This window comes from Myotis myotis, unplaced genomic scaffold, assembly GCF_014108235.1.
Source record: "Myotis myotis isolate mMyoMyo1 unplaced genomic scaffold, mMyoMyo1.p scaffold_m19_p_12, whole genome shotgun sequence".
NCBI classification, from domain to species: Eukaryota; Metazoa; Chordata; class Mammalia; order Chiroptera; family Vespertilionidae; genus Myotis; species Myotis myotis.
In genome coordinates this window covers 61,410,538-61,424,131 of record NW_023416316.1, presented here as the reverse complement: position 1 = coordinate 61,424,131, position 13,594 = coordinate 61,410,538, and the positions used below count along the sequence as shown (strand labels likewise).

The window sequence follows — 13,594 nt, the reverse complement described above, 5'->3', positions numbered from 1 at the left end:
GAAATGTCCACACTGTGAGAGAATTAAATAAGATTGTAGATGTTTAGCAACAGTATCTAGCATATAGTAAGCGATCAGTAAAAAGTATATCTTCATCTCTTGTATTCCAAGATGTCTGAAAATCTATGTTTGAATCACAGTCCTATTAGAGAACGAAACTTCATGGTTTTCAACCTTCATGCATCCAAGGGTTAGTACCAGAAGAGATTCTTAGATCCGCAGTCACAGACATGAATTTTACTTGGTTACCTATCAGGTACCCAGTGGATATTCATATGGATGAATAAGAGGTATTTAATTCTCTGTTATCAGAGAATTAAGCCCAACCTTTAAAGAAAAAATTATTCATGTCTGCATCTTAGCAGAGAAAATAATAAACAGTAGGTCATATGTTGGCTTCAAACTATTCTAGTGTCTATTCTGGAGAATAATAGAATCATAGGATTAGTAAAGTAAGTAATTATTTGTTTATGTATTTATTAATAAATAAAGCTCAGGAAAGAAGGTATAGCTCAGGGAAGTTAGTTGACTTCTACAAGATCAACAGTAAGTCTGTGACAGAGTCAGGTCTGGAACACAAGCTAGGATGGAAGCTACAGGAAATGTCCTACTATTGGTGGTCACCACACCAAGTAGAAGGGAAGAAGGGAAGTGGCTCAAAGTAGCAGGGAAAGTGAGTGAGATCGAGTATGGGAGATCTAGCACTTAGTTCTTTTCAGAGGAGCTTCAGAGCTGGAACCCACTGAAGTCTAATGCCACTATTGGGGTAACACCTCTGAATGAACTCTTTTGTGGCCAAATTTCTGGAAAGAAGACAGACTAGTCTGATTCTAATAAGATAATATCTCATATGCCATTTCAGAGAATTCAGACACCCTCAATTTCACCCTCCTATCCATCACCTGTGTCTAATCCATTTGATGGGCACACAATACTCTTGCTTAATTACCCTGCTCTTGAATCATGTTTACCATTGGCCAATCACTAATCTAAGGCTAAGTTTATAAGTATATTATTCTTTAAAAAACACTCACAGGAAACCTGTCAGGGATAAAGGCTCTATACTAGGCATTAAGAATTTGCTGAAAAGTGTTTAATCAAACTCCATTTTCCTTGTCCAATCAGAGAAGAGAGTGAGTTATTCAAAAGAAAACTAAAGCAACCAGAAGTAACTCTGTATAACCTAATCCCTCCAACCCTTATGTCATAAAGACAAATAAAAGCTCATAAAGAACCTTTGCTTGCTTCAGAACCTTATCAACTTGAGCCAGCTGATAGGGAAAGTAAGTCTTATGGCTGAACTCTTGAACCAGGAAAGGATCAGTCCAAAGTTTCTGTCAGGTGACGTGACCTACAAAAGTACTCCCAATCCTTGGCTTATCTTTATGACTGATAAATGATTGCCAGTTATTTGCTCTATAATATATGCTTGGAAACTGCGGTTCAATGGCTGAAACTGTCCCAAGAAAGAGGTTTCCTTCTGGAAAAAAAGAAAAAAATCATCCCCTACATGCAAGGTTTAATTAATGAAAAAGTTGCTTAGATGATCAAACTATGCCTTTTTTTTCCTGACCCAATGTTTTGTGGTTTGGGAGTTTTTTTTAACAAGCAAAAAAACCTTTAAACAGGAACCAGACTCTTTTATATTCTAATTTTTTCCCACTCCATTATGTTGTAGTAGTCCATAACAAGAATATGACCTCATCAGTTATTTACTCCCATTTTGGGTTTCATATGATGGGTTTCATTGGAAATCCCCATTATGGGGGAAATTTCTAAACCATAGAGCAGCTCATTTGTTGGGGGAGAGGGGGGTTCTTTATAAATGAAAAAAGTTGAATTGTAATGGAGGAACAGTGAGTGATTTCTCTAAAGGAGAAAGTTTCAGCCTCCCCCTGCTTATTAAGGAAAGCTAGGTTTGAGATCCTAAAACAGGACTGTGACCAAACTATGTGAGTATCTCGGGACCTTATGGACTAGTAGAGCTTAACAAGTTTATAAGTTTATTTTTTTAATATATTTTATTGATTTTTTACAGAGAGGAAGGAAGAGGGACAGAGAGTCAGAAACATCGATGAGAGAGAAACATCGATCAGCTGCCTCCTGCACACCTCCTACTGGGGATGTGCCCGCAACCACAGTACATGCCCTTGACCAGAATCGAACCTGGGACCTTTCAGTTCGCAGGCCGACGCTTTATCCACTGAGCCAAACCAGTTAGGGCACTAGTTTATAACTTTAGACACTGACAGCCAACGGTAGAGTTAATAACGATACTGAATGACCAAGCAATGTGCATAGACAAGTGTTCAAACAATTAGGGTAATACTCTCTTCCCAAGTGATTTATTGTCTGAAATACTGAATTAAATGGAGTACCTACTATATCTAACAAAAGCTGTTCAGTTAAATGCCAACCTCCCTGGCCCATTAGGAGAGGCAATAATTTATTCAAAATGTAGTTTAAGTATAAAGTTACTTTTCAGAAAGTAATCCTAGTAAAAGAAAAAAAAAGAGATAGAAGGCACAAGCAAGTAAATACTCTATCAGACAAAGTCACAGTAACTTTTTGTAATTGCAGAAATTATTCTAGTTTAAAAAAAATAATTTGAAAAAGCAATTATTTTCATAATCAAGAAACCACCACCAACAACAACAAAAGGTTGGGGGTTGTCTGTGGGTTTCTTTGCTTGTTCTAGTTCACTTTCCTAAGAGCCAGTTTAGCTTCTCAGACCTTGACCCAGTGATAGATTAAAGTCCTTAATCAGAGATATGGAATGCCTTATCTAGTGACACATGTTCTTTCTCTGTCCTTTGAAGCACATATTGTCCCTCCAAAGGAAGTTCACCATGAAACTAAATGACACAATCAACAAGTACCTCCTAGGAAGAGCCTCCTGAAGACCACACCACAGCACCAGTAAGTCATCCTTTTTAAGAACCAGCAAATTGTATGTGTAGTTACAGGAGAAAGCAGCCTTAGGTCATTCTCCCAAGGCCCTGATGTGGAAGGAACCACCTAGAACATACAAACAACCATTGTAATCCCTGGGACAGGGGTGTGGGCTGTGGGAAAGGAAGCTCAGCATGGAATTTGAGAGCTAGAATTGCAAGGTAAGAGATCTGAGAGCTTCCAGAGGAGTCTGGTTTGTTTGTTTTCCGTCTAGACTGAGTGTGCAGGGCTTAGGAAATATGCTTTAGGTTAGAAGACACCCTGGAGTTGTTTTCTTTCTCCACTTAGAGCCCCATGTAATAATGCACATGCCAGTGTCTGCACTCAAAGCTGACTTAACGTCTACAGAAATTCCCTCTCCTTCTCTGCGCATCCAATCAGTAACCAAGGATGACTGCCACTACTTTCATTGGGCCTCCTCCACATCTCCCACACTACTCATGTCTCAGTATTCCAGCTTATCTCAATATTTCTCACCTGGATTAGAGCAACTATATTCTAACTGCTCTCCCTGCTGCCAGCTCCTGGTTCAGATTCTATATTGTTTTCTACAGAGCAAGACTGGCCATAGGACTAGCCAGTTTAAAGTTCTTTAGTGGCTTCCAACAGTCTCCTGGTTAAAATTCAAACTATTCTGGTACAGACTCTGATAGAATAGTTACCTTGGTTCCTATCCTACCTTTGCTCTTTACCAATTTGATCTTCAATTCTCTGTCTATAAAATGGAATAAGAATAGTTCTTCTTCATAGGTGTGTTGTTAAACTTCAATGAGATACTTCTTTTAAAGAGCTTAGTACTGTGCCTAGTAAGCAGTCAAGCCCATAGTTGAAATCAAAGCTCATCATACCCTAGGTCTGTTTTTAATGGCTACATTGCACTACCTACCGTTATTCCACTTTATTTCCCAGAACACATGTCATAACAGTATTTCTGGTTCCACATACAGCGCCTTGCCACTTTCCTACTCAGAGAAAGAATCTACGTCCCATCCCCTTGAACTTGGACATGACCTGTTGACCACCTCAATTAATTAAGTCTGGCACAAGTTAGGCAATGTCATTTCCTAGGCTGGGTCAGAAGAGGCAATATACCTTCTGTCTGGCAATCTCGTGTGCAGCATGCACCTTAGGAGACCTAAGCTTCTGTATGAGAAGTTCAGCTGCATGAAGCTACCACGCTTGAGAGGCCATGAGAACAGATCACTGAAAGCTAGAAATGCATGAGGAGCCCCAGGTGCCCAGCCATCCTTCACACAGGCCCCTAGTCACTGCGTGGAGGGGAAAGGAGCTGACCCCACCCACCCTGCCCACATTGCAGATGGGTGAGCAAAATAAGTGATCGTGGTTATTGCAGCCACTAAGTTTTGTTATTGCCTAATGAGAACCCAGAACACCCACATAAACCTCCAAATCTATTTACTCACTTTCATTTCCCCTTGACAACACACCTTCCATGGCCTTCACATGTTTTTATGCTTAAAAATCGCCACCAGCACAAACATGCCCTCATGTAAAGCATTACTTTGCTTTCAAGAGCCATTGCAGGTAGTTCTTGTTGTGGCTTTTAGTCATTGTTACTCATTGTTGTAGTTTTAATTATCTTTCCCCAAATCTGGAAATGCGTGGCTAAGGACCCAAACTTCAAGTCAAAATGTTTGGGCTTAAGGTTTTTGTTGTTGTTCCCTACTTCCAAGCTGTGTAGGACTTTATCTCCCCAGACTTCTGTTCCTCCAAAGACAGTAATAGCCAAACCCTTATCTGAGTATTGTAGATATTCATTTATAACTCCTAGCAAAGTTCCTGGTATCTAATGAGTTCAATGCATGTTGCTGTTATTAGAGTGCTAATTTTATTGCATCACAATTATCAGCTTCCTTTTCTGAACAAGAACTGTGTATCCTCAATGCCTGGGGCCTAGGATATGCAAAAACAGTTTTGTTAAATGAATAAATAAAGAACAAGCAAACAAATGGATGGGTGAATGGGTGGGCAGGTATAATCTAGCTTCTCTTCAACTCCTATATCAAACATGTAGGAGAGGTAGGACAACAGAGATCTCCAGTCTTAATGGAAGCAGCTCTGGTGCTGGCTGCATACTTTTCTTTATGGCAGGTCCAGTTCTCTCTTTCCCCAGTAGTTCTATAATACCACAGCCATTGTTCCTGGCACCCCCTCATTCCCAAAGCCACGCAGGGAGCATCCTCGCTTGGCTGAGTAGCCCTTTTGCTCCCGACAATCCAAACCCTGTGGTGGGACTGTGAGGAGAGCTAGTGCCAAAACCCGATGGCTTCCTCTACAGATTCCTCTTCTCTTCTAACCACGCTATAGCATGCCATCTAGATGCCTGACCTTGCCAAGTAAAACCCAGTTAATCTTTTACAATGTCAGCCTTCTTTATGGACTCTAAGATATGGCAATGTCATATGGTGGCAGAGCTGTAGAAGGGACTCTGCTCTTACTGGCAAGCAACTTTATGCTGCACTAAGCAAATAATTTACCCTTCTTGCCTCATGCATGATATTTCCCCACTGATTTCTGCTCAATACAAGAGACATTATTAAATAGCAATATAACCTTGCTTAATAAGGTGAGAATAGATATTCTACACCTACTTTTTATTTTCATCATAGAATTTACATAAAATTCTATGTCACAGCATGGTGCATATTTACACATAAAATTCTCATTATAACAGCTAACAACCTATGGATATGATTGCTAAGTGCCAACAGTTGCCATTACAACACAATGTTCTACCACGATATCAATGTTCTTCTAGCACATATTAATTTCAATGTTAAAATAAAACAACATTGGGTTCCAACAACAAAGAGGTTCTGTCAGTGCCCTTTTATGCCCTCTTGCCTCAGCACAAAAAAAGTTTAAATATTTTTAAATGAGTAAAATCCAGAGTGTTGGCTGTACATACTCATAAATCATTTCACAAGAAAATATGAAGTTAATGTAATTATTGCTGTTACTCTTGTAGATCCCATGCTTCTCATAAGTGTAATCATTTCTGCATTCTTTCTCTGCTTGAAGGTCAGAGAATGCTGAGGGTTAGCAAGATTTCTGAGGCGTGGCACCACCTTCTCTGATTGGGCAGCAGCTCTCGAACGATGTGGGCCTTTTGCAGTTGACTCACCAGAGGGCAGCAGCTTTGCAGCTTGATGTCAGCCTGCAAGAATGTCAGACACTTCTCTCTGCCAGCTGCTGCACCGCCCTCCCCCCCACACCAACCCCAGCAGTAGCCCAGAATTAAGCAAAGCTGTTTGGGTTAGCCTCTGACCAGCCTCCTGGCTGGGCTTCTTGCTGTCCTGGTTACCAGCTCCAGTAAAAAATCCCCACCAGATCTCAGCAGGAACACTAAGCTCTTCCAACTATGTGTCTCTGGGGATACCCAATATAACTGACCAATAAAGGTTTGGATATTTGGGGGCGTGTGTATGGTTTTCTGGGTGCCCCTCTGCAACATATACACCACACACACACATTCTCTCTCTCTCTCTCTCTCTCTCTCTCTCTCTCTCTCCTCTCTCTCTCTCTCTCTCTATCTCTCTCTATATCTCTCTCTCTCTCTCATTCTGTAAAACACCAGAATGCATTAAGAAATATTTAAATAAGCACTAGCAAAATTTCTAAGTTCTAAATGGATTGTATGCTATTTGTTCTCCTGGTATTGGATCTGCCTCAGTTTCCCCCACATTTCTGCCTGTTCCAACTGAAGTCTCAGATGGGAGCTAAGACTATTCCTGGGGTCCTTTCTACTGTAACAGTCTATGATCCCATGAATTTAGACAACTGGGAGCTTTCTGAGAGGAATGGCTTCCTGATGCTCATTAGGCGTGGCAGAGAGGCCTGCCCCATAGTAGCTAGTCCTAGCTCTGTGAGGACCGATTTTTATATATTACTTAGTTTCCCCTCGCTTCTAGTCTCTTCAGCATCTGTTCTTTTAGCAGTTTTGGTTTAGTTTTAAATTTTAGTCTTAGTTTAGTCTCGGTTTTCACCTTTTAGATGGTTCGATTGGCCTTAGGCAACTGCAAGCAGTAAGCAGATGGTAGATTGTAGACCCAGTTAAGGTAATCATGGTCAAGGTCAAGCAAGCAATTAAACCAATATAGTTAAGCCAAGGTGAAATTGATGAATCACAGAAACTAAGTCTGCCCTAATTCAACTTGCTAAAGTGTGACGATGCCAGGGCTTAAGGCTGTTTGATTCTCTCGGTACACTAAGACTTAAGGCACAATTGCTCTTTCTGATCTTGCCCCTATTCTGTTTCTTTATCCTGATGATTGGTAGCAGCCTCACCTCATTCTGTCTGAGTCTCCTTCAGGATTCTTCAGTTTGGTTACTCCAGTTTGTAGTAGGCTAAATTGTGGCCTTAAAAAGATATGCCCATGTCTTCATCCCCAGAACCTGGGAATGTGGCCTTATTTGGAAAAAATTAAGGATCTGGAAATGAGATCATTGTGGATGACCCAGGTGAGCCCTAAGTCCAATAAGTTTCCTTATAAGAAACACAGAGAGGAGGGACGCAGGGAGAAGAGGACAAGGCCATATAGAGACGGAGACAGAAGTGGAGTGATGTCACCACAAGCCAAGAAACCCTGGGAGCCATCAGAAGCTGGGAAGGGTGAGGAATGGGTTCTCCTCTAGATTCTCTGCTGACAGCACATCTCCTACCAACATTTTCATGTTAGACTTCCTGCTCAGAACTATGAATACGTTTCTGTTGTTTTAAAGGAACCAGTGTTAGTAATTTATTAAGGTAGCCATTGAAAACTGATACAGTTACAAGCTCAAATGCCTTATAGTTTCAAGGAACCCAATGGAAACAAACCAGAAACTACGTACACTTTTAAATAGGTAACAAGAGAGTTACTCATCTTCTGCAGCAGTTCTCAACCTTTGGGTCGCGACCCCTTTGGCGGTCGAACGACCCTTTCACAGGAGTCGTCTAAGACCATCCTGCATATCAGATATTTACATAACGATTCATAACAGTAGCAACATTACAGTTATGAAGTAGCAACGAAAATAATTTTATGGTTGGGGGTCACAACATGAGGAACTGTATTTAAAGGGCCCAGAAGGTTGAGAACCACTGCCTTATAGGAATCATACAGTAATGAACTGAGCAAACAATCTAGATAGGGAAATTCTGGATTTAGCATCTCATATTATTTTTCATTCCTAAAACCGGTCATTTCCATGGCTGGCAAACAACAGAAAGTGCAAGTGGTCTGAAGCAAATGAGAGAACAAATGTCCTAACCAAAGAAGTATCCATCAACCAGACCAATAATTGTTACCATGTGAAAACAAGCCCAGCATGGCCACATCTTCCCACTTTTATTGGATCTTTACTTAAAGTCTCCTGCATTTTAAGTGTTGGCTCAGAGAACAACCAGGCAAACTGCACTCTGTAGGCCCAATCAAATGTGTTTGAGAGCTGAATTGTAACCACAAGTGGCCAGTTGCAGTGTCTGGAGCCAACTGACCCTTCTAACAGTATCTAAGGTATGTGCCACGGAGAGTTCATGAAACAACCAAGAGCAGAACCTTGTTTCCTTGTTTTCCACCTACTTAACCTGCTCTGCCAGCCCAGGATGCTTTCACTCAAAATCCCTCCCTCCCTGGTGTAGGCAGCGAGAAACCGTTTGTTAGGACCTGAGTTAGTGTGCCTGCCTCTTCCTTTTCAGCCTCTCCTCTTCGTTTCTCTAAGGCAACTTAATTTAGACCCTGACCATTTAGTATCTAGAAGGGGTGTGTGTGTGTGTGTGTGTGTGTGTGTGTGTGTGTGTGTGTGTGTGTTGAAGAGGTCTAATGGTGGAGACTTTGCAATGCAATGTGTGATGACTTCAGAAGGAAAGATGAAAGAAGACAAAATATTCACTAGGGAGAATTAAAACCCAAAGGCTTTTTTGCTGTGTTTATTTTACAGCAGAGCACTAAAATATATTCTACCGAAAGGATTGGTATTTAAGTCAGATAAAACCTAAGATATAAAACTGAGACATAATTTGATATTGACATAGCTTCCGTATTTAGTTTGTTAAAGGTTGCTACTTCTGTGCTCTTTTACCTCATCTCCAGAGCCACCTGCTTCCCATCTTCAGACAGTGTGTCCTGTGGCAGACCACAAGGTAAGACACCGTTCAACGAGACTGAATCTTTCGGTCTGTCTGTGAGGGCAACTAGGAAGACAGTGATGAGATCTATAACTCTTGGTTGAGTCTGCAGTGAGGAAAGAAAGTTGCAATCAGCTTTCATAAATGATCTCATGGAAGAACTCTGACAATAGCTAGGGTAGGAATGGGGATTGACTAAATAGGGAATGAGGGATCTTATTGAGGAAAATGTCCTAAAACTATTGTGATAATGGTAACACCACTCAGTAAATTTATTAGAAATCAGTGGGTCAAGCACTTAAAATGGGTGAGTTTATGGTATGGAAAGTGTGCCTCAAAGTTGTTTTAAAAATTAAAGTTAATCATTAAAAGAATAAAACTAGACCCATAACACATTCTCTCTCTCTTATCCCATAAACAGTAGTCAAAAAATTTGTCAACTGTTCATATAAAATACCATTTTTTAATCTTTTTACATATTTCAAGTGTCTAATACCTAATTCAAACATAACATGTACAAAATAGAACACAATGAAAAATTTTCCTCCCTCTACACTCCCTTAGGCACCCAATGCCCTTCCCTGAAAACAATGTTGTCAGTTTCTTGTGTATCATTCTAGAGACATTTTATGCATCTCCAGAATGGTACCTGTGTGTATGCATTCTATCCCCCCAACCACACACACCTTTTTCTCTTTAACTTGTAACATATTATACACAGTGTTCTGCGATCTTCTTTTACTTAGTAATCTATATCATATCAGAATTCAAATAGTGCTCAGATCTTTTTATCTTTACTGTCCCACCGCCAGAGAACTCATTGGATCCTAAGTACCTCTTGCCTGGACCATTTTGTGTAATTTGAGATGCCATCTGTTATAAGATTCACTGGTCTTTGGGGGCCTTTAAGAGAGAAAACTGTTGCCTATTAAATTATTATAACATGCCATTGATTGTAAGATGCAGCCTAATTTCATTTAAAAAAACAACAACACTAATGCTAAACAGTGCATTTATGTGTACAAAGATATAAACAATAAGTATGACCTTGTCCCGGCCAGTTCTCCAACCTCAAACCTCGCTTCCTTTTAATTCAGTTTCCTGCCAGTCATTTTTCTAAACTCTAGGTTTAACCTTTTCATTCCTCTACTTTAAATCCTTTATGGTCTCCCATTGCTACCAGATGAAGTCCAAATAACTTAGTGTGATCACGAGATCCTGCCCTTTTCTGGCCTCCTTCCTCTCCACTAACCTATGCTCTAGACATGCCCAACTATTGACTATTTCTCAAAATTGTAGTGCTCTTTCAAAACCTTCTGCTTTTGTACATGTTGTTCCCTCTGCCTAGAATACACTTGACCTCTTTCTTCCTAGCTAAATACCATTTGTTCTCCAAGACTCATCTCTGGGAAAACTGCCATGAACTTCCCAAGTTCAGTGAAATATCCTCTCTCTACTGCCACATTAAGAAGTGCTTAATTCCATCAAAAGCACTTCTTGTCTCATATTCGGCTCGCATTTCCTTGCCTGTCCTCACTACTCTTATTTGCATCACAAGGGTTTGCCAGGGTGCCTCGTTTATGGTAAGCATTCAGTAAGTGTTTATTGAAGAAATGTGTACTTTGGCCCTGGATGTAATCTGCAGTTATGGAGGTGTGGTCAGCTCGGTGTAGGGGGAAGTACACTAGGTCTGAAGTCAGGATGCCAGCTATGGGCTCTGACACCTCTGCCCCTCTGGTCTCAGTTTGGTCAGTTAATGTTTCCAAGACTAGGTTCCCTCACTTGAAAACATGGGCAGTGGTACCTGCCTGCCTACAGGGCTGCAGGGATTCAACGAGGGGAGCGTCCGAAGTAACGCATGGAGACGGTGCTCTGAACAAGGCGGCTTCCATCAGAGTGGCTGGGACACCCTACGCTGGTGAGCAGGGTTCATGTGCCCTGGGAAAACAGACACCACTGACACATGCTGTAATACCAAGTAGACTTTGGTTTCCTGTTTTCATTTCAGTTTTCACATTTGAGAAATCAAGTTGATGGGGGGTGGGGGGGGAACCACACATATACACTCAATTCTTGCTCATACCATTACCCCCAAATTCTGTAGGCAATCAATCACCTTTAATGGTTTCTTTTAGACCCTTCCCATGTTATATATTTTTTTAAATATATTTTATTGATTTTTCACAGAGAGGAAGGAAGAGGGATAGAGAGTTAGAAACATCAATGAGAGAGGAACATCAATCAGCTGCCTCCTACACACCTCCCACTGGGGATGTGCCTGCAACCAAGGCACATGCCCTTGGCCAGAATCGAACCTGGGACCCTTCAGTCCACAGGCTGACGCTCTATCCACTGAGCCAAACCGGTTAGGGCCCCATGTTATATTTTTAACACAAACACAAGTACATAAATACATATCTCATTCCCTTTTTTACACAACATGTACAATATTTTTTTCATGGTATATCAATATTCGTATTTCTGAATATCACTTTTTTCAGGGGCTTTGTGACCTTCTGAGTTTGCCCATAAGAATTCCATTCAAGTAGACAAGGATGTGGAAAGAGGTTTTAGTTACTGCTTCTCATCACAACTCTGAGCTCTCAGGAAAGGTAAAAGCTTTGACCCATAGCCCCAGCTCCTTCTTCAGGGAACCACAGAGAAACAGCATCACTAAAACAATGAAAGACCTAAAAGTCACAGCAAGCCACAGGGGAAGAAATCTGCACTGGGGCAGAGGGCAGTGCAGATCTCAGCAGCATGAAGTCAGAAGAATGCTGCAAACAGCTCCAGCACACAGACTCGGAAGTCTTCAGCACCACTGTCTCCTGGATGTTTTCACCATATGAGTGAGACGCTTCCTAGTGAGCCCTCCCATTTAAAAGAAAAGATTGTTTTCAAAGTTGCACACAGGTTCTATTTAGGGGCTGCTCAGGTATAGAACAAGATCTGCTTTTTTAAAAATACTAATGTATTGGGCTAGTATTTAAAAAGATTAACCATCGTATGTGCTGGCAGAGTTGCAGGAAAACTGAAATTTTCATTACTGTAGGTGGGTGGGAAGGCAAAGGAAATGACCATTTTAGATCACAGTTCCACATGTCTTACAATGTAAACCATTCACCTAAACAACAGCAGTTTGATTAGTAAAACATACATCTAGATAATGAACTGAACACAATATGCCCAGCAGAATTCTCTATAATACCCCAAACCTGGAAATAACCAAAATCATAGACACATAATTAAAGTAGTAATTCACAGTACACAATCCTACTCGGCAATGAAACAATGATCTATTCACATAAGCATTTGTGTTGAATCTCAAAATAACAATGTAGTGTGAAGGAAACCAGTATTTGTTAAAGACTGCACACCTTCTAGTGCATATCAAATCATGAAAAACTGGAGATCCCTCGGCGTGGCCCGTGGGGATTGGGCGGAAACTGGCAGTCCAAAGCCGCCTGCCGCTCCCACTCACCCGGGCCCCGCTGCGCATGCCGCGGGCTGGCACCCGGTCAGTCCTGAAGATCTGCTTTTTTTAAGGCTTGTCTTTAGACATGAACATTTCCTTATGTGTTCAGAAATCAAGAGTTGGTAGTATAAGGAGGTAGGTGGGGCTTTATAAATAGCTATTATTCTTTCTCTTTTGTTGATCACATAAATGATAAAGTAACAAATACAAGGCTATTAAAAGCTTGTTGAAATGCCCGGTCGACGTGGCTCAGTGGTTTAGCATAGACCTATGAAACAGGAGGTCACAAGTTCAATTCCTGATCAGGGCACATGCCCCAGTTGTGGGTTCAATCCCCAGTAGGGGACATGCAGGAGGCAGTCATCAGTGATTCTTTCTCATCATTGTTGTTTCTATCTCTCTCTCCCGCTCCCTTCCTCTCTCTGAAATCAATAAAAAATATTTTTTTAAAATTTGGTAAAATGTGGATATTCAAATAATATACCTTTGTTTTATTGGCAAGTTTAATCATGACCCAGGTTGCCCATGTCCTCTCCCCACTTCTCTGATTTTTGCCTCAGGCACCCATTACTGGAGTTGGTGGTCTGAAGTTCTTAAAACTCTCTCATATGAATGGCCCCAGTGTAATCACTATGCTCCCCACTCCCAAATTCCTGACTGCCCATTGCCTTTACCGAAGATCTCCACATGGACAGGAAAACAGACTAATTAGGAGAAGTCTAATGAGTCAGTTGGCACAAATAGCAGATTCACCATCTTACGCCCAGGAAATTACTGTCACTCTATCTCCATTAGTCATGGGTACTTACTGCAGAAAAGTTAGCAGGAAAATTAGAATGGCCTGGAAAGGAGAACAGAAACTCCTAATGGTCTTCATGGTGTGTTTCTAATCACAAAAGCCCAGAGACACGAAGGCCTCCGTCCGCTTTCTATACCATACCAGCCACAAACACTGCAAAACCAGCAACAAAGAAAAATAAGTGCAGGTAGCTATGGGAACGAGTAAACAAAGGCACGGAATCCAACACAGCAGGGGG

At 41.1% G+C, this 13,594-nt stretch overlaps 1 long non-coding RNA gene across 1 annotated transcript in view; it reads right to left on the bottom strand.

Annotated features, from left to right (window-relative positions):
* Window positions 1-9,042: 9,042 nt before the first annotated feature.
* Window positions 9,043-13,594, bottom strand: part of LOC118667593 — a 61,710-nt gene continuing 57,158 nt past the window's right edge. The window contains exon 3 of the long non-coding RNA XR_004971332.1: window positions 9,043-9,188. This is a non-coding gene — a long non-coding RNA (uncharacterized LOC118667593). The remainder of the gene's footprint in view (window positions 9,189-13,594) is intronic.